The following is a 20,073-nucleotide window of genomic DNA, read 5'->3' on the forward strand; positions in this document are numbered from 1 at the left end:
ACACATACTCACACAATTATGCATGTGTACATGTATGTGTGTGTGTATGTATACAGTGAGAGAGAGTGAGAAATCTCAAAATAGATTATTTATGATATCGGCTGACACACTTCTTAATGTTATCAATCCCCACCTTCAGATGGGTTGGGAAAGTAGGCAAACAAAAGTTCAAGTCACCAGTACCCTGCCAGGATTTGAACTCAAACTATAAAAGAATGTGAGGAGGTATTAGTTCCAACACAAGCATGGAACCACACATTTGAAGAATGAGTATTGTTGGTTAAATTGACCACCTCTACTTACTCAAGTGTCGGTGGCACATAAAAAAAAACACCATCCGAGCGTGGCCGTTCGCCAGCCTCGTCTGGCACCTGTGTCGGTGGCACATAAAAAGCACCCACTACACTCATGGAGTGGTTGGCGTTAGGAAGGGCATCCAGCTGTAGAAACACTGCCAGATCTGACTGGCCTGGTGCAGCCCTCTGGCTTCACAGACCTCAGTTGAACCGTCCAACCCATGCTAGCATGGAAAGCGGACGTTAAACGATGATGGTGATGATGATACTTTATTCAGGATGAAAGGCAAAGTTGTCCTTGGTAGGAACTGAACTCAGGTATGTGAAGGCCCAGATGTAACAAAATATTCGTTTGTTGCACATATTTCAATGCTTTTGTTTCTATGGCCAGAAGATTGCAAATATATGTATTTTGTTTTTTTATCAAATCCTATCATAATACTTGACTAGCGTACAAAGGGTCATCTCAGATTACAGTGGTTGTATATCTTGCGTTTATTGTTTATGTATATAAATCATGCCAAAGTAGACAGTGTAACAGAATGTAATGGAACAGAAGTGATAAACAACTTCATTATTAATAGTTGGAATGGGACCCTGATTCCACAAGATTGGATCAATGGTATTCTGTTATCATTACACAAGAGCAAAGGTGAAAAATCGATATATGATAACTATCATGATATCACTGTATTGCAAGCTGTTGGCAAGGTATTTGCAAGACTTGCTCAACAGATGAGAGGAAGATATCTGGCCTGTAGTTATGCCAGAATCACATTGTGGTTTTAGAGGGAGGAATGGGGAAAGTTGATATGATCTTCACCGCAAGACAGATACAAGAAAAATGCACTGAGTAGCATATCCCTCTATATCAACTCTTTGCCGACCTAACAAAAGCTTAATTGAAGCTGCAGGTGGGTCAGAGAAAGATGTGCAAGGGCCAGAGGGCCTCTTAGAATCATCGAATGATTTGACCAGTAGTAATAATCCCACACACAAAAGGTCATTTGCAGCCATACATGTTGGCACACACACACACACGTGCACATGTGTGTGTGTGTGCCCACATATTTATATAAAGACACTCTCTCTTTTGTAAATTGAATGCAAAGGCTTTTGCTGGGTTTATAAATTGTGATTTACATGTTTGAGGGCTTTTTAAAAATTATTTTTAGAAATTTGATTGAATTTCATAGTATTTGGAGGTGACACATTGTATGGAGGTCATTGCACTGAGGAGCCAAAGGAGAGGTAAGGGTTTGGGTCCCACTTTGTGCTCACATCTTTAGTGGGTGGTTTCCCAATATGGCCACACCCCACTGTCTGCAAGTGGCGAAAGAGTGGAAGCTTTGAAGAATAAAAATATAGTTTTTGAAGTTTTGCTTGTGAGCTGTCAAGTGGCTCATTAGAACATACCATCCTATTTAGCTATTAAAAAGAGAAAAATAGAAAGAGAGGAAAAATAAGAGCAACTTATGCAGTGTACTTATGACAACCATCTCAAGATGTAGAAATCTCAATTACAGTGTACTACCAACATCATGACACTAATTTCTGCCATGTGCCCTTGTGGCTAGAAAGCCATTCCACTAACTGGTTGAGGCTGAGGGATAGATTCCATGTAATATGACTGCATAATGGAGGATAGAGGGTATACAAGTGTTACAAAAGTTAATCCTTTTGATACCGCTCCTGGTTTTATGGTTAAAGCTTCCTGTTTTAAAATGATCTAAATTAAAGCTGTCCTCCAATATTTTTTGTGAATTTATGTTTCAAACATCAGCTGAATAATAACAAAGTTATTTTACTAATTTCTTCATTATTTTCAGTTTTAATTGAAACACAGGCAGTGTATTTCAACAAGAATATGGTAACAAAGGGGTTAAAGTGATCTAAATTAGAATCTTCCATCAATATTAATTTATATTCCTAACACCATGTTAATAATGGCAAAGTTATTTTCCTAAATTCTTCGCTATTTTCAGTATTAATTGAAACATCGACAAAACTGAATTACAAGAGGTTCTTCTTTTTCGAATCTTCCATTAGTATTTTGTATTAATTTATGTTCTCAACACCAGATTAATAAAGATAAAGCTATTTTATTTAAATTTTTCATTATTTTCAAAATTAAATGAAACAAAAACTGAAATATAGTCACACAGGGGTTAACCCTTTCGTTACCAACCCGGCTGAAACCGGCCCTGGCTCTGAGTACAAATGTTTTGTTTTCATAAGTTTTGAATTAAAATCTTCCACCAAACTTTAGTCACAATTTATGTTCCTAACACTAGCTGAATGATGACTAAGTTATTTTACTAAATTCTTTGTTATATTTAAAGTAATTGAAAGAAATACAGAGCATCTCAAAATAAATACAGTAACGAAAGGGTTAAAGGCTGTTTTGAACCCTCAGGCCCTTTCGGCTGGAACTTATCTCAGATTCTGTTGTGTTTAGGACATTAGGATTGCAAGGCTTCCCCCATGAATTGGATGTTATTCAGTGGCAGGATTAACTCCCAGTGGTACTCTGCTGGTACTCTTTTTCAGCTAAGACAAACTCAAGTAACACGAAATGAAGTGCCTTGCTCAAGGACACGAACACACTATTCAGTTTGAGAACTGAAGCCATCGTGCAATAATTGTGAGCCCAATACCTAAACCACTAGGTCACACAACCTTTACACTTCTGGCATAGATTAGTTGTTAATGAATTAAAAAGCAAGTGTGGCTTACTAATATGAACTATGCCAAAGGTGGTGAGCTGGCAGAATCATTAGCATGCTGGGCAAAATACTTAGTGGCATTTTGTCCATCTTTGTATTCTGAATTCAAATTCCGCTGGGGCTGGCTTTGCCTTTCATCTTTTCAGGCTTGATGAAATAGGTGGTAGTTGAGCACTAGGGTTGATGAAATTAACCCTAGACCCTCCTCCAAACCTGTTGGCCTTGTGCTAAAATTTGAAACGAATACTAACTATGCTAGTATCCATTTTACTATTAATTTTTTGTGCAGCACACATCCATGGGTCATTTTCCTAAGGTTTGTTCTTCAGAGTAAAAATAACCAGGAAGATGTAGAAGATGAAATCTACCTCAATTAGAGTCAAGTTTCCTCAACAGACAAACTTTATATAATGTGCATGGACAGTTGATCATTTGTAAACAGACCATATCTGTAGTTTAAGTAAAAGTTTATCTTGGAAGTTAACAGCTTAGAGGTTTAAATATCACAACTGCCCATCAGTTATTTAGAGGCAAATAACAGATTTGGAATACTTATAAAGAGATTGCAGGGAAATATATTTAGAACTGTCCAAGTTACTGTTGTTTAAGCTCAGGTCAGCAGAATCCCAACTGAATTGTATGGCTGTGTGGTAAGAAGTTTTATTCCCAACTACATGGTTCTGGGTTCAGTCCCACTGCATGGAACTTTGGACAAGTGTCTTCTACTATCGTTCTAGGCTGACTAAAGCCTGGTGAGTGGATGTGTTTGATGGAAATTGAAAGAAGCCCATCATGTGTGTGTGTGTGTGTGTGGTTGTCCCCCCCCCCACATCAACACTTGACAACCGGTTTTGGTGTGTTTACATCCTCATACTTTGTGGTTTGAGAAAAAAACATTTGGTAGGATAGTACCGAGCTTTAAAAAAAAAATTACTGTCGTCAATTAGTTTGAGTAGAATTCTACAAGGCAGTGCTCCAGCATGACCACAGTCTAATGACTGAAAATAGTCAAAGATAAAAATGAAAAGATCCTGTTGCGTTTATTTTTTTTAAAGTATATTACATCACTTTTGAGCTCTGTTAATTGAGTTAATGCAGGTGAGGCCTGAAGTGCCTGGCTTGCATACAGATGAGGCTTCCATATGGAAAGCCAGGTAAGAATGATGTGTAGTAACACCTGTATCGGAACTGGTATTGTTAGAGGTGGTGTAGCACATGAGTTGATGTTGAGGGGGAAGAGCATGAGGAAGTGGAGGAGGACAAAAAGAAAGAAAAAAAAGCAACAAAAAAACAAAGCCAAGCCTCATTAGTGTTAACTGATAGGAGAATACTGATTCAAGAGACAGAGGGAGCTTACTGATGAATAGTGTTGCCAGGAGAGTAACAAGTGTGACATAGTCAAATGCTCTTGTGTCAGTGCGGTGACACTAGTTTACTTGTACTTGCAGTGGTGTTCATCTAGAGTAAGCTGATCCATCTCCGAACAGCAAGTTCCCCACATCCCTCATGAATGATGACTATGAGGTGATATCAAAAAATTCATGGACAAGTTAAATTTAATAAAAAATAACTTATTTACCCAAGTTTTTCCAGCATCTGCTTCGAAATACACTGGCCCCAGCATCTGCACAGCAATACACTGGCCCCAGCATCTGCACAGCAATACACTGGCCCCAGCATCTGCACAGCAATACACTGGTCCCAGCATTCCTGCCACATTTGGAATCCAGCCTGGAAGTTGTTTTCTGTAAGCAAGTTGAGGACCTTCTGAAATTGGCTCTGAATCTCAGCAACGGTGTTAAAACAGTGACTTTTGAGCTGTATTTTCACCTTGGTGAATAGATGGAAGTCTGCAGGTGCTAAATCTGGTGAATAGGGCAGGTGTGGAAATGTTACCATGTTGTTCTCAGCAAGAAACTCATGTGTGGAGAGAGCTCGATGACAGAATGCATTGATTTTGTGTAGAATCCAGACGTTAGGATTGCCTGCATGGACCTATATGACAGACCAAGCCATCAGCATTGTTGTTAATTGTTCTCTGACGATCTTCATGCACAAACTGATGAATTGTCTCCACATTTCTTGGTGTGATGCTTGTGGTAGGTTTTCCAGGTTGCTCCATTGTCTCCCAGTGACATTCTTGTGCTTTTGAAGTGCTTGAGACATTGCATATTACCCTTGTTGCAGTTAGCTTGCTGAAGCCTGCTTAATGTCTCTGCAGTAGACTTCCAAAGTTCGATACAAAATTTCAATTTGGCTCTTCGTTCCTGTCCATGATGAGAATCACAGACTACAGCATACACGTGATCACAAAAACACAAATTTCACAGCTTACAAAGTAAACACAACAATGTCACTTAGCACACTGCCTCATGAAGGTCACTGCTAGCTCTCACTAAGCATGGGGCAGTGTGCTGCCATCTGTTGGCTCACTACAGAACTAGTCCAGGAACTTTTTGATACCACCTTGTACACCTGATGGTCAGCTGTAGTCAAGGCTGTCAGTAGACATAGTAATGTTTCTGCCTGTGGCCCAGAAGTCCAGCTTGCAAATTTGATAAGTGATCCCCGGGAGAGCAAGCATGTCGGATAGCTTGGATGCTGTAGCTGTAGTCGTCCTTTGCTGTTGCAGGGTAGGAATTCATGTTCAGAGTTTCAGTGAGAATACATGTTCACATGTGGTTTCCGGTCGCATGCATACACTCTTTGGTACAGTGTGATCTGTAGCAGCTCACCTTGTCATCAATTGTTGACTGCTGACCAAGTCACTAGTTTGCACTGCATTTGTCAAGGACAAGGGTCTAATTGGTAAGTGATGGAATTGTGGTGCCAGTCTTACGTCATTTCCTGTTTTCTCAATGCCAGTTGCTCTCAGAACTTTGAACTGAGTTTCTTTGTATCTATAAGTGCAGGCATGGCTGTGTAGTTAAGAAACTCACTTTGCAACCATATGGTTTTTGGTGGTCAGTTCCACTGTGTGACACCTTGGGCAAGTGTCTTCTCTGACAGCCCCTGGGACAACTAATGTCTTGCCAATGAATTTGGTAGAAGGAAACTGTGGAATTCTATTGTGTGTGTGTGTGTCTGTGCACATGGGCATTTGTTCCAATTACCACTACTTGACAAATGTCGGCTTGTTTATGTCCCTGTAACTTAGTGGTTCAGCAAAAGTGACTGATAGAAGAAATACTAGACTTACAAATTATGTAATGGTGGTGGTGGTGGTTCAATCTTTTTAACTAAAAAGACTCTTTCAAAGTGGTGCCCCAGTATGACCGTAGTCCAATGACTGAAACAAGATAGAATATAAAAAAAAAATCTCTCCACAAACATGGATGTTTCTGTACTTTAAAACCACAAAACACTACCTTTATTTTAACTGAAGTCATCAAAAAAAAAAAAACCCATTTTATCCATATCTACTTTAGAAGTTTCAGATTTCTTTTAAGCAGCACTTCACTCACACTCAGGTTGGGAAATAGGAGGAAACAGATCACAGAATCATAATGAGAAGCCACTTGTGCTTCATTTCATGCATTGGCTGTCCTCACCTAATTTGCGTATAGTCGTCTTGCACATGTCATCAACTTCTCTCACAAGCCTTTCTTCCACGCCTAGCTTTCTCATAGTCCAAATCTTCAGAATGCAGGACTATCTCAGGTACCTCCTTTACATCAACAAAGCTACAAGTTAGTTGATCTTTGTCAAAATTTTACTGCTGTCTTATCATATCATTGCCATCACTTTAATGTCCACTTTTTTATGTGTCTGTGGGTCAGACAGAATTCATTTTGGCAGGTTTTCTGCAAACAGATGTCTTCCAACATGCAAATGTCTCCAAGAAAAGTAAGATTTTTTTCATGGCAGATTAAAATTAAGGTTACCTCATGGTGATGAAACATTAATCCCTACACATTTTCTCTCTCTCCGTTCTTAGAACTTATATAGAACTATATTTACATGATGACATGGTACTGAAATAGACCGAATAATGGAAAGGAACTAATAAGGGGCTTATGATCTGCTCAGAAATAGAGGAGTAGATGACGGGGTTGAAAAGACAAAACTTCTTATCTGAGTATCTTCTGGGATTCGTATTTTCAGCCAAGACATATGTATGTATATATGTATGTATGTACGTATGTATGTATGTATGTGTGTGTGTGTGTGTGTATGTATATATATGTATATATATATGTATGTATATATATATGTATGTATGTATGTATATATATATATGTATATATATGTATATATATGTATGTATGTGTGTATATATATATATATGTATATATATGTAGGTATGTATATGTATGTATTATATATATATGTATTATATATATATGTATGTATATATGTGTATATATAATATATATATATATATGTATATATGTATGTATGTATATGTATGTGTATATATATTATATATATATATATATATAAATATATGTATGTATGTATATATGTGTGTGTATGCATATATATGTATGTATATATATGTGTGTGTATGCATATATATGTATGTACATATATGTGTGTGTATGCATATATATATATGTATGTATATATATGTGTATATATATATATATATGTGTGTGTATGCATATATATATATGTATGTATATATATGTGTATATATATATGTATATATGTGTGTATATATATATATATATATATGAATTTGTGTGTGTATGTATAATGTCTAAATGTAATACATGCTTGTTTGTACTTGTATGGATAAACAAACACACATGCATGTATGTATATAGTTGATTGTATGCCAGTTACTTTTAAGAAGTGCTTTAAGTAGAAATATATTTGTTCTCTATAATTCCATCTTCTCTCCATATCCCTTTCTTTTGCTCACACCCATATACACTCATTCATAAGCATGCATACATACAGATTTATTCATATTTAATGATATTTTTTAATCTTATTTATTCGGTTTTACATTTTCTTTTGACATTAGAAAGGAAACTGGTAGACTTATGAAGTGGCTAGTTATTATTACAGCCAATCAGATAAAAGCTCAATCAAAATGAACCAATCAGCAAGTAGTTAATAAAAACCTTGTCATTTGAATCTTACTTCCTAAATTGTGTTGACAGCTAGCATGGGCCGAGGGAGCTCTTTGCAACAAACAGGATAGTCTGGCCTCATTAGCAACTAAAACAGTCACCAGAACTACAAAGTATAATAATGCAAAAATAACATATGATGATGATGAAGTAAAACTGCAGTGAAGTAAATTAGTATTAGTAAAAACAAAACAAAAAATAAAATTAAAATTAATGAACAAATTAAAAAAAAAAAAGATGGAAGGGGAAAAACACCAGAATGCTTTTGAAAATTCAAATTACTGCTATATAAATATCTTGGTATAATTAAGGATGGTGCTCCAGCATGATCGCAATCAAATGACTGAAACATGTAAAAGAATAAAAGAATATATAGCCTCACACAAATATATATGTAAAAATATATATACACACATATATATATACTAGCAGTAATACCCAATGTTGATCGGGTAATTACTTTTACTCTTTCTCGGGAGCCACATTCAAAGTGTTATAATATATATATAAATTTACTCCTCCTATATGTGTGTATTTATAAGAAAAAAATATGTAATAATTGAAGTAGAAAAAAGATTAATTTCATGCATGAACTTCTGTTTGTTTATTGTATGACAATAATAAGTGAGTTGTATGTATCAATACAGTCATGGCAATTATATAATACACAAAGCTTTGGTTGGCATGAAACTGTAATGAAAGAGAATTGCCCAATGTGTCACACAGTGGGACTGAACCCAAGACGACATGGCTGGAAAGCCAGCTTCTCGATCACACAGTCATGCCTATAAAGGAGAGATACATTTTGGATAATATACTCCTTGATATAATATGCTTTACAAAAAAATGAGATGTTTACGGTGAGAAGACCTTTGATTTTAATATTTACTCAAGCAACACAACAACTAATATAGTTCAGACATGGATGACATAGAAAGCAGAAAGCAGACATGCTGCCTGGCCATGCTGTGTTGCGCAGGATTGGAAACATGATACATAAACAGGGCACTTCTGGAGAATAGACTAATGGGTTTGTTGTGCCTTTACCCAGCTGCACACACACACGGCCCTGTGGTGCACGAGATGGTAACATGAAGCATCAACAGGGCGCCAACAAAGATTTTAATGTTCTTCTCATTTCCTCTGCCAAACTGGACAAAAAGGTTTTCATGAAATATTATACGCTACTTATAATGCTTAAGTAGTGTCAATATTTTATCATCAGAAAATGGCCTAAAACGAAGATAAAACCCAGTCAGTATACTCAAATCTGATTAATTTGCATTTTGGGGTCCCATAGTCGGCGTCAGAAATTTTTTTAGTCAACAGCAATTCGAGGAGCCTGATTAAAGTTTGTTGCAGATTAGGAGGAAAGCGACTGGATACTCTTCATGTTACAGGCCTCAATATTCCAAAAATGCTTAAAAAATGCAGTTTATCTGCCCCTGGGTCCGCATTAGGCAAAAAATTGAAAATTATTTGGCCCATGACACTCCATGTGTAAAATTTCATTAAAATCGGTTGGATGGATCTTGAGTTTTAACAAGTTAACAAACACACAGTCAGACACACATCCTGTGTTTTATATATATATGGATACATATATATATATATATGGGTCATCCCATAAACAATGCGGTTTTTGAGTTGCATGAACCAAAAGTCAGAAGGGGATGAGATAAATTACCTGCATCAACTTGCTATAAAACGAGGTAGTAGTTTTACCTTGTCCTTATTCTTAGTGCAAGTTTGCCTCTCAAACCCTCTTTCATGAGGCCGAAGAGATGACAGCCTGAAGATGCTAAATTATTTCAGTGACGAGGAAGTGAAAACTGTAGTGAAGAAGTGGCTCAAAGAACAGTCAACAGAATTTTAAAGGGCAGGGATACATGCTCTCATTCGAAGGTGGAACATTGCTATTGAGAGAAACAGTGACTATGTTGAGAAGTAGGGATGTGATCCTCAGAGGACCAGCTTCATTTTTATGTATGATGCATGTTCCTCTGTTGGTAATTATACTTGTCCTAAACAAAATGGCATTACTTTTTGACTCACCCTCGTATGTATATATATATATCTTTATATATAAAAGAGAGGTTGTGTGCTGTCTGTCCCCTACGATTTAGATTCCTAACTACTCCCACATTTTGCGGTGCAGTTTAACCAAAACCGGGTATCTTATAGTCGTGATTCATATCGAGCCCTTCTGGGTATTAGCGTGCGTCTACGATGAGTCTACGATTTAAAAAAAATTTACCATCAATTTTCCCATTTTTTAATGCATTTTTGGCATATATAAGGGAAGTAACTCTCTAAAAAATTATTATTAAATCTCAGAACGTAAAAAGTTACAGTAACATCCCCCCCTTTGTGGTTAGCCATATTGAGATGGCTATTATACTTTACATCTCTAAAAATGCTTATATAGTTATTTCCCTTACAAACCCGAGCAACGCCGGGCGATACTGCTAGTATATATATAAACTTTCGTATTGTTATAAATGTGTTTATAAATGTAGAGAGAAACAGATATTTATTTCACCCCCCATTTTCTGATTAACAGGATCCAGTAAAATTCAGTTTAATTTATTTATAAGATTCAATAAATTCTCAAAATTTTCTCAGTAACTATCCTATCAAGTTTCAATGTATTTCACTCTGTGCATGTTATGGCTTCGAGGAAGTCTCCATAAAGACGTTTTCATCATAATTATTATTTATTTTACTAGAGTGCCATCCGTTGTATGATGGGCAACTTTGGAAGTATACTTTTGGTGTCATGGGTAATATCAGGAAATATGGTTTACATGCAATAATTATAATTTACTAATAAAATTTCTTGATGCTTATGCAAAATGACGAAATGAGTATTAATTTTTGAAATAGGCACAGGCATGGCTGTATGGTAAGAAACTTGCTTCCTGGCCACATGGTTCCGGGTTCAGCCCCATCATGTGGCACCTTAGGCAAATGACCTCTACTATAGCCTCAGGCCAACCAAAGCCTTGTGGGTGGATTCGATAGATAGAAACTGAAAGAAACCCATTGTGTGTGTGTGTGTGTGGTCTTTGCATCTATGTTTGCTCCCCATTACCACTTGACAACCGGTGTTATGTTCATGTCCCTGTAACTTAGTGGTTTGGCATGACTACATTGTCATTTACTCCCTCTTCTAGGAATCTTTCTTTCTCACTGAGTATGTTTATGTGTAGCATTCTTTTACCCATTGCCTGCCACCAAGCCTAGTATGTACACTCATTCTGCACGTCTTGTGTTAACTTTCACTGTAATTCTCTTTTATTTTCTCCCTTTCTATATATGATATAAAGTATGACTGAAGAAATCAACCAGCCAATCAAGGAACCAACGTTTACATCAGCTGTTCTATAGAGATAATAATAGTACTTATAATAACAAGAGCACTCAGAGAGCACAAACCTCTGCCAAGGCAACACCAACATCCTCTCAAAGATTAGCCAGATGATTTTTAAAATGAGAATATCTGAAATAAACTCAAATGCTCTCACAAACGAGAATGCTAAAAATGAACCCGACCATTCTCAAAAATTGAGTAAAAAACCCAGAAAAATAACATTAGCATGCCAGGTGAAATGCTTAGCGGTACTTCATCTGCTGCTACGTTCTGAGTTCAAATTCCGCCAAGGTCGACTTTGCCTTTCATCCTTTCGGGGTTGATAAATTAAGTACCAATTACGCACTGGGGTTGATGTAATGGACTTAATCTGTTTGTCCTTGTTTAGCCCCTTGTGGATAGTAAAGAAATAGGTATTTCATCTGCCACTATGTTCTGAGTTCAAATTCCGCCGAGGTTGACTTTGCCTTTCATCCATTTGGGGTCGATTAAATAAGTACCAGTTACGCACTGGGGTTGATATAATCGACTTAATCTGTTTGTCTGTCCTTGTTTGTCCCTTCTATGTTTAGCCCCCAGTGGGCAATAAAGAAATAAGAAACATTAGCATGCCAGGCGAAATGCTTCACAGTATTTTGTCTGCTGCTATGTTCTGAGTTCAAATTCCGCCGAGGTCTACTTTTCCTTTCATCCTTTCAGGGTCAATTAAATAAGTACCCATTACGCACTGGGGTCGATATAATCGACTTAATCTGCTTGTCCCTTTTATGTTTAGCCCCCTGTGGACAATAAATAAATAAGAAGGTGAGCACAAGCAGGCGGTGTTCAGTCTGCATCGTGAATAGTAGACAAAGAGCTAAAGGTTTGATGTCACTACCATACCAAGTTTTAGAAAATTAACTTTGTGCTTACAAAAATGATCAGAATAGTTCCTGGTCAAGAAAAATTTTCAATTGTGGTTATTGGGTTGAATTTCATAAAATGAGATCTAAATGTAAATGGTTGCTGGTTCAGACGGATGTAACAAGCAAGACTCGGGTTTCAGTAATTAGGTCAAACTAAGAAAAGTTTGAGTTGGTTGTTATATCAATCGCTGCTGGAAGAGAGGATTGCCCAAAGAAAATTTTGAATAAGATGGTTAGAGAAGGCAGTCAATAGAAAGGCAGACACTCATAGAAAATTAAAACAAGGTTTTTGACCGGAAGGGCATTTAGTAGTTGTAAAGTGTTCACATCAAGAATTCAAAGTGGATAGCAATTTGTACTGTTAGCTAAACAACTGTTAAAAAGTCATATTCAAAAAATTTCAGAAGATAAGTTGGATTAAAATATAATGTTTTAAAGTATATTTAGTTGTTGTTGCTTCAGTGACTGGAACAAATTTTTGCAATTACTCAGTTATTTATTTATTTATTTTTGTGGAAGAATTTATCACTTGAGGCAGAGAATATTTCATTAAAAAAAAAGTAATTATTTTGTTACACACTTTCAAATAGATAAAAATTTATTTTTTACCCTTTGTAAAGTGTACCGCCCTAGTGAAGTTTCATATTAAAGGAATGACAGAAAGGATGAGGATGATGATGATGATGATGATGATGGGGGGGTGGAGTGGGAGATGAAGGGTTGGAAGAAAGAGTAGTAGTAGTAGTAGCTGTAACTTCTGTTTTATATTCATTACAGATTTTTTCCTTCTGTGTGTTATTTCAGATATTCCTATGTGGCTTACATACCTATAAGATGGTGCTTCATACTTACAACAGACACAAACTAATGTTTCTACGTAACAGGACTCAGTTGTTACCAGCTTTGGCAGTGTGAACCTTGGCAAATCAGTTCTTCCCGGGATCAACATTACTCCATTGGTTTTTTAGCCCCTACCAGGTAAAGATATTTACTATTGTTTCTGCATTTATGTAATTTTTCAGGAGAGGTGTTTTTTTTTTCTTTTTATTTGGTCAGGAGAAAAAGGGCTGTGCTCATGACTTTTTCAGGGTCTCTGATGTGGTTGGAGAGGAGGCAGCACCTATGATCCTTGCAGGATCTCTGATGTGGGGATAGTAGGCAGCACCTGTGACTTTTGTTGGGTAGAGGAATCAGTATCCAATGATCTTTGTAGGGTTGCTGAAGTGGGGAAGAAGAGATAGTGCCTATGACTTTTGCAGGGTCTCTGATGTGTGGGAGAGAAGGCAGGATCACTGAGGTCAGGGACAGGAGAGTAGCACTCGTGATTCTTTTAAGGGCTTCCGAGACGAGTGGAAATTTAAAAGTTATCCCCTGACCAAGGATCTGGTTCCACTGCTTGCAACATTGTGTACCTGCTAAAGGCACATAAAACTCAGTTGGTGGCCTTTAACATGACAATCAGTTAAGTTTATAACATGTTCTACTCTCTATACATTTCTGTATACATGGGGTTTATCTAATTGCTTTTGCGGTCTGTGTTATATGAGTAAATAAATATATGAAGTTTTATTTCTCTCTCTGTAATTAGTCTCATTGTGAAATTAGGACTGGTGAGGATGGGGTAAGGCTGCTGTTTGACAGCTTGGGATTAGAACCGAACTGATAAAGTTTTTGCTATCTTTATAGCTTGTTAGGGTTCACTCATCTTTCCCTACCAAGATGTTGCAAGAATTGGTCATGCTCCAAGTGATTAGTCTTGCTGTTAAATTAAGACCAGTGTGTGTGTGTGTGTTGTTTGGCAGAGTAGAATCAGACTGACACACTTTGGTATCCTTACAGCTTTATATATATATATATAATATATATATATATATATATATATATATAATATATATATATATAGGGGAAGAATTCACAAAAAAAACCAACAAAAGACGAGGATAGGTGGTATAGACAACAAACGGATGTATTAGTATAACTCTTGGGAAGTGAAAAAGTCTTTAACGTTTCGAGCCTAGGCTCTTCCACAGAAAGGAACACAGAAAGAAACAAGGAGAGAAAATAAAGATTGTAATATATATATACATATTTGTTATTATTAGTATTAATTCAGAATAGTATTTTACATATGTGTGTTTGTATTTTTGCACTCACAAGTACAAGATCGTGGTTTCAATTCCTAGATCAGGTGGGTGCATTGTATTCTTTAGCAAAATACTTCATCTCACATTGCTCTGTGATCACTTCAACACCTGACACATGGTACATTGTGCACCTGTTTTGGCGAGGTGCACAATTCGATAGAGGGACCAAGCTGATGTACAGCACAAACATTTGATCACTGTAAGCAAATCATTTGTGTAGGTTCCTCTGTAAGAGATTGTAGAACTGTCTTTCTCAGACTACAAAAGACTACCATATTCAGGTAGGTGTGTGTGTGTGTGTGGTGGGGGGGTAGTGTTGTCTGTTGCTCCTGTCAAGAAATCATCCAATCACTTTGTGCCATTGAAGCTGCATGGAATATGTGATTTCTTACATGGAAAATCGGTAAGGGTTAGCATTAGGCAAATCATCCAGTTGTAAAACAACACTTGAAATGATATCCAAACCATGCAAACATGGAAAAAACGGATGTTAAAAGAATTAATGACCAAATAAAGCAGTTTAGTCATTATTTTATCTATTACATGATTTGTCTATTACATATGAAGACAGAAAGTATTTTAAAATTGTTTTTCTTCCTCGTTCATTTGTGTTAATTTTCTCTGAAAAGTATCATAGCTAAATGACTCAACACGTATCGTTTCCACATTTGGTATTTATAATTTTCTAATAGTTCCTTTCTCAGGAATAAGCTTGTTGTTTCTGATAATTGTATATCTTCTGCATGGCATAATGAAACGGCAAATAACAAATTCAATTAATCGTATCCAAGTAATTAGTCTTCTTTTTAAATCAAATGATTAGAGAGAGAGAGAGCGAGAGAGAGCAACAAACAAGGAAAGTTTAAAAAATGAGATGGAATCACTCATAGTTTTAGAAATTGATACAGTCTTGAGTGCACCCAACTCATTTTCTTTATTGACCAAAGTGACAGGAGTTCAAATCAGAATCCAAGTGTGTTATGGACATCTTCCATTACAGTTTAGCAAAATTCTAATTTTTTTTGCCATTGGTCAATAAGTGTTATTTCCTATTTGCTTCTATTATAGAAATGAGAGGAAATCAATACTATTCCCTTCAAACTTTGCTTTTGAGATCTGAACACCATTGTTCTGAAACTGACCTGTTTTCCATTAGATTTCAGACAGATCCAGCATTGAGTTGCTGAAGCAGAAATATCCTTTTCTCTTCTACACTAGGCACAAGGCCCGAAATTTTGGGGGAGGAGGGGGTGGCCAGTCAATTAGATTGACCTCAGTATGCAACTGGTACTTAGTTTATCAACCCTGAAAGAATGAAAGGCAAAGTTGACCTCGGGATTTGAACTCAGAACATAAAGACAGCGCGCTAATGATTCTGCCAGCTGAAGCAGAACTATCATTATAGCAAATATTCTGTTCAATTCCACAGAATTGCTTGTCAGTTGCTTGGCCTTAACCACTTGAGCATGTCCCTTAGTGGCTGACAATATGTGCATCTCAGATCATGAGCAAGAGTAGTGGGAGAGTATCATAAGCCTTGTGTTGAGTGGGATTCTTTGGGATTTGAATAAATATAGCAAAGTTTGAAGGAAATATTAGTCATTTTTCATACTTTCTAGGGGTCAGCAAATAGGAAAAATAGTTGTTACCCAAGGACAAAAGCCACGTTAGACAGTGTTATTAACCTTGTGTTTCTAGGGTCAGCTAGATTTTTGTGTTGGAATGTGATGGTTTGGGCACATCTCTTTGGATGCTGATAAGTTTTGCATGGCTGAGTAGACATTCAACCTATTTTGGTAACAGTGGTGTTTGGCACTGGAGGCAAATACACACACACATGCACACATGTGTGATAAGAATCTTGCTTAGCAACTACATGGCTCAGGTTCAGTCCCACTGCGTGGCACCTTGGGCAAGTATCTTCTACCACAGCCTTGGGCCGATCAAAACCTTATGAGTGGATTTGGTAGATGGAAACTGAAAGAAGCCCTTCATATATATATATGTATATATTTATGTGTGTGTACCTTTGTATCTGTGTTTGTTCCACCCCCACCATCGCTTGACATCCAATAGTAGTGTGTTCACATCCCCGAAACTTAGCAGTTTGGTGAAAGAGTTCAATAGAATAAGTACTAGGCTTACAAAGAATGAGTCCTGGGGGTCGGTTTCTTTGATTAAAACCCTTTAAGGTGGTGCTCCAGCATAGCCACAAACGATTGAAATGCATATAAGAATAAAAGACAACATATAGAAGGAGAGAAAGAGAAGGCAAGAGGGAGATATTACGATTTATTAATTGAATAATGATTGACATAAACATTTTTACTCTCCTCATATACATAAAGAGAAACATGCATACACACATAAGCATATATATATAATATAGGCGCAGGAGTGGCTGTGTGGTAAGTAGCTTGCTAACCAACCACATGGTTCCGGGTTCAGTCCCACTGCGTGGCATCTTGGGCAAGTGTCTTCTGCTATAGCCCTGGGCCGACCAATGCCTTGTGAGTGTATTTGGTAGACGGAAACTGAAAGAAGCCTGTCGTATATATGTATATATATATATATATGTGTGTGTGTGTGTTTGTGTTTGTCCCCATAGCATTGCTTGACAACCGATGCTGGTGTGTTTACGTCCCCGTCACCTAGCGGTTCGGCAAAAGAGACCGATAAAATAAGTACTGGGCTTACAAAGAATAAGTCCCGGGGTCGATTTGCTTGACTAAAGGCGGTGCTCCAGCATGGCCGCAACCAAAATGACTGAAACAAGTAAAAGAGTAAAAGAGAAAAGAGTATATACTAGCTGAATAGTCGTTGCCAGGCAATTTTTCCAGTGGAATGTATTATATAAATTTTTATTTATTCCATGTCAGAACATGCCTTCTCTGAGGGATAGGCCTCTTAACCAGGATAGATTTGTGCATTTTATTTTTTGCCAAAAAACTTTGTTGAAAATGTTTTTCCTGTTTAATCCTTTTGTAACTGTATTAATTTTGAGAGACAAACATAAATATACATACACATTAATATATACATATACACATATACAAATATATACATATACATACATATCATTATCATCATCATCATCGTCGTTTAACATCCGCTTTCCATGCTAGCATGGGTAGGATGATTTGAGTGAGGTCTGGCGAACCAGATGGCTGCACCAGACTCCAGTCTGACCTGGCAGAATTTCTACAGCTAGATGCCCGTCTTAACGCCAACCACTCCGAGAGTGTAGTGGGCACGAGGGCCAGTCAGGCGGTACTGCCAACGGCCATACTCAAATGGTGCTTTTTATGTGCCACCTGCACAGTTGCCAGTCCAGCGGCACTGGCAACGACCTTGCTTGAATGTTTTTCATGTGCCACCAGCACAAGTATACATATATATATATATATACACTTGCGTCAGAAATTAATTAGCACTTCTCAAATTTCTACATTAAATAGGTTAAATCAATTAACCTATGAGCTGTTCAAAACGTCTTACGCGATGAGAAAACTTAGTATGGTGTGATTTCGGTCCTTGCGAGGCGCTACCTATATCTATTAAACAAAGGAAGATTTGTCTGCATCTGCACTCCAAGTTGTTGTTGCACTGCTATGTCAACATCATAAGGCTGTAGACTCTCAAACTGCTCTGCAAACAAAGTTACGTCATCGTTCTGCGCAACAGTGAACTCGCAACAAAGCAATAGTTCGAGATATGGCCACTAGGTGACAGCACATACCTTGAGTGAAGAGCAAATCAAGGGTGCTAATTAATTTCTGACGGTAGTGTATATATATATATATATATATATGTATATATATATGTATATATATATAATAATATCTCGAGAATTTGTCTCTTTGTTTAGTTTTCCTGTTTTCTACTAAATACAACATACTTTATCAGATTTAAATCCAGGGACACTTAAGTAACAATTAGTTACCTTGTAATTATTCCCTTGGATTTTTCCTTTAAATGTCTGATGTCAAATAAGAGGTGGATCAGCAATGTGAAATAGGTGGCACCAAGACAGCTGTGCCACTCATATCCACTTTGTGTGTGTGTGTGTGTGTGTGTGTGTGTGTATTTGTACTTTCGAAAGAGCTGAACATGTCATGTACATGTGGTTGTTTCATGTTTCTGGGCAGATGTCAAGGAATACACCAACGCATGACCAGGTTCAGGCTTGGTAAGGAGTTTGCTTCCCAACCACATGGTTCTGGGTTCAGACCCACTGTGTGGCACGATGGGCAAGTCTTCTACTATAGCCTTGTTAGTGGATTTGGCAGAAAGAAACTGAAAGAAGCCGATTGTTTTCTATATATATCATCATCATCATCGTCATTTAACATCCATTTTCCATGCATGCATGGATAGGACAGTTCACAGGAGCCAGCCATGTAGAAAAACTACCCTATGCTACTGTGTGTGCTTTGACAAGGTTTCTTTTATGGCTGGATGGCCTTTCTAACACCAGCCATGGTGCAGAGTGGTCTCTCTGCAAAGTAGACTGAATATATATATATATATATATAAAATATTATTTGAGACAAAACCACTATTTTGCAAAACAAACAAGGAAAGACTTAATCAATACATAAAATTTAATAAATATTAAATTTTATGTATTGATTAAGTCTTTCCTTGGTGTTTTGCAAAATAGTGGTTTTGTCTCAAATAATATTTATAATATTTTACTATAAAATTGGATTTAATCCTAAATCTGATTTTTTTTCCCTGTAAATTGGATATATTCCCTAATATTATTATTATATATATATATATATATATATATAACTGTATGCATATATACATACATATATGTACATACCTACATATATATGTATATCATCATCATCATCATCATCGTTGTTTAGCGTCCGTTTTCCATGCTAGCATGGGTTGGACGGTGCATACATGCATATATGGATATGGGACATCAAAAAGATGTCAACAAAATGAGAAACCGGACAGGTAACATAAAGAACATTCCCTTCATCAGTTGTCCCCTGTTTTATCCAATCTGCATTTTGAAGGTAAGGGACAAGATGTGACTTCGTTAAAACAGTCCTTCCCGCAAGGCAAATTAAATAAAATTTGGGATTTTTTGCGGAGGGTTAAAGTGGTAACAAAAACAGGACAGTGAGAACAAAACAGTAAAAACAAACGGTGACAGCTGTTAACCAAGATGATATATATATATATATAATATATATATATATATATATATATATATATATATAGTATATCGATGTGTGTGTGTGCCTGTGTTTGTTCCCACCACCACCACCACCACTTGAAAACTGGTGTTGGTGTGTTTTTATCCCTGTAGCTGTAGCTTAGCAGTTTAGCAAAAGAGACCAATAGAAGAATTCCCAGGCTTTGAAAATCCTAAGTACTGGGGTTGATTCATTAGACTAAATTTCTTCAGGGCATTGCCCCAGCATGGCCGCAGTCTTAATGACTGAAACAAGTTAAAGATAAAGATCACCGACGTCATGTGGTCCACCATTTTGTGTTTCACTCAGTAAATAGTTTAATTATTGAT

The 20,073-nt window shown here is 36.9% G+C and overlaps 1 protein-coding gene across 2 annotated transcripts in view; it reads left to right on the plus strand.

The window, feature by feature from the left end:
- The window catches only part of LOC115220676 (rho GTPase-activating protein 24-like), a 182,293-nt gene that overhangs the window by 39,115 nt on the left and 123,105 nt on the right, over positions 1-20,073 (plus strand). The window contains exon 2 of one of the 2 annotated variants that reach the window (XM_029790789.2): positions 13,186-13,359. The gene's annotated coding sequence lies outside the window, so the exon portion shown is untranslated. The remainder of the gene's footprint in view (positions 1-13,185; positions 13,360-20,073) is intronic. The other variant, XM_036510282.1, reaches the window with a different exon arrangement.

Source organism: Octopus sinensis, linkage group LG17 (genome assembly GCF_006345805.1).
Source record: "Octopus sinensis linkage group LG17, ASM634580v1, whole genome shotgun sequence".
Taxonomy (NCBI): Eukaryota; Metazoa; Mollusca; class Cephalopoda; order Octopoda; family Octopodidae; genus Octopus; species Octopus sinensis.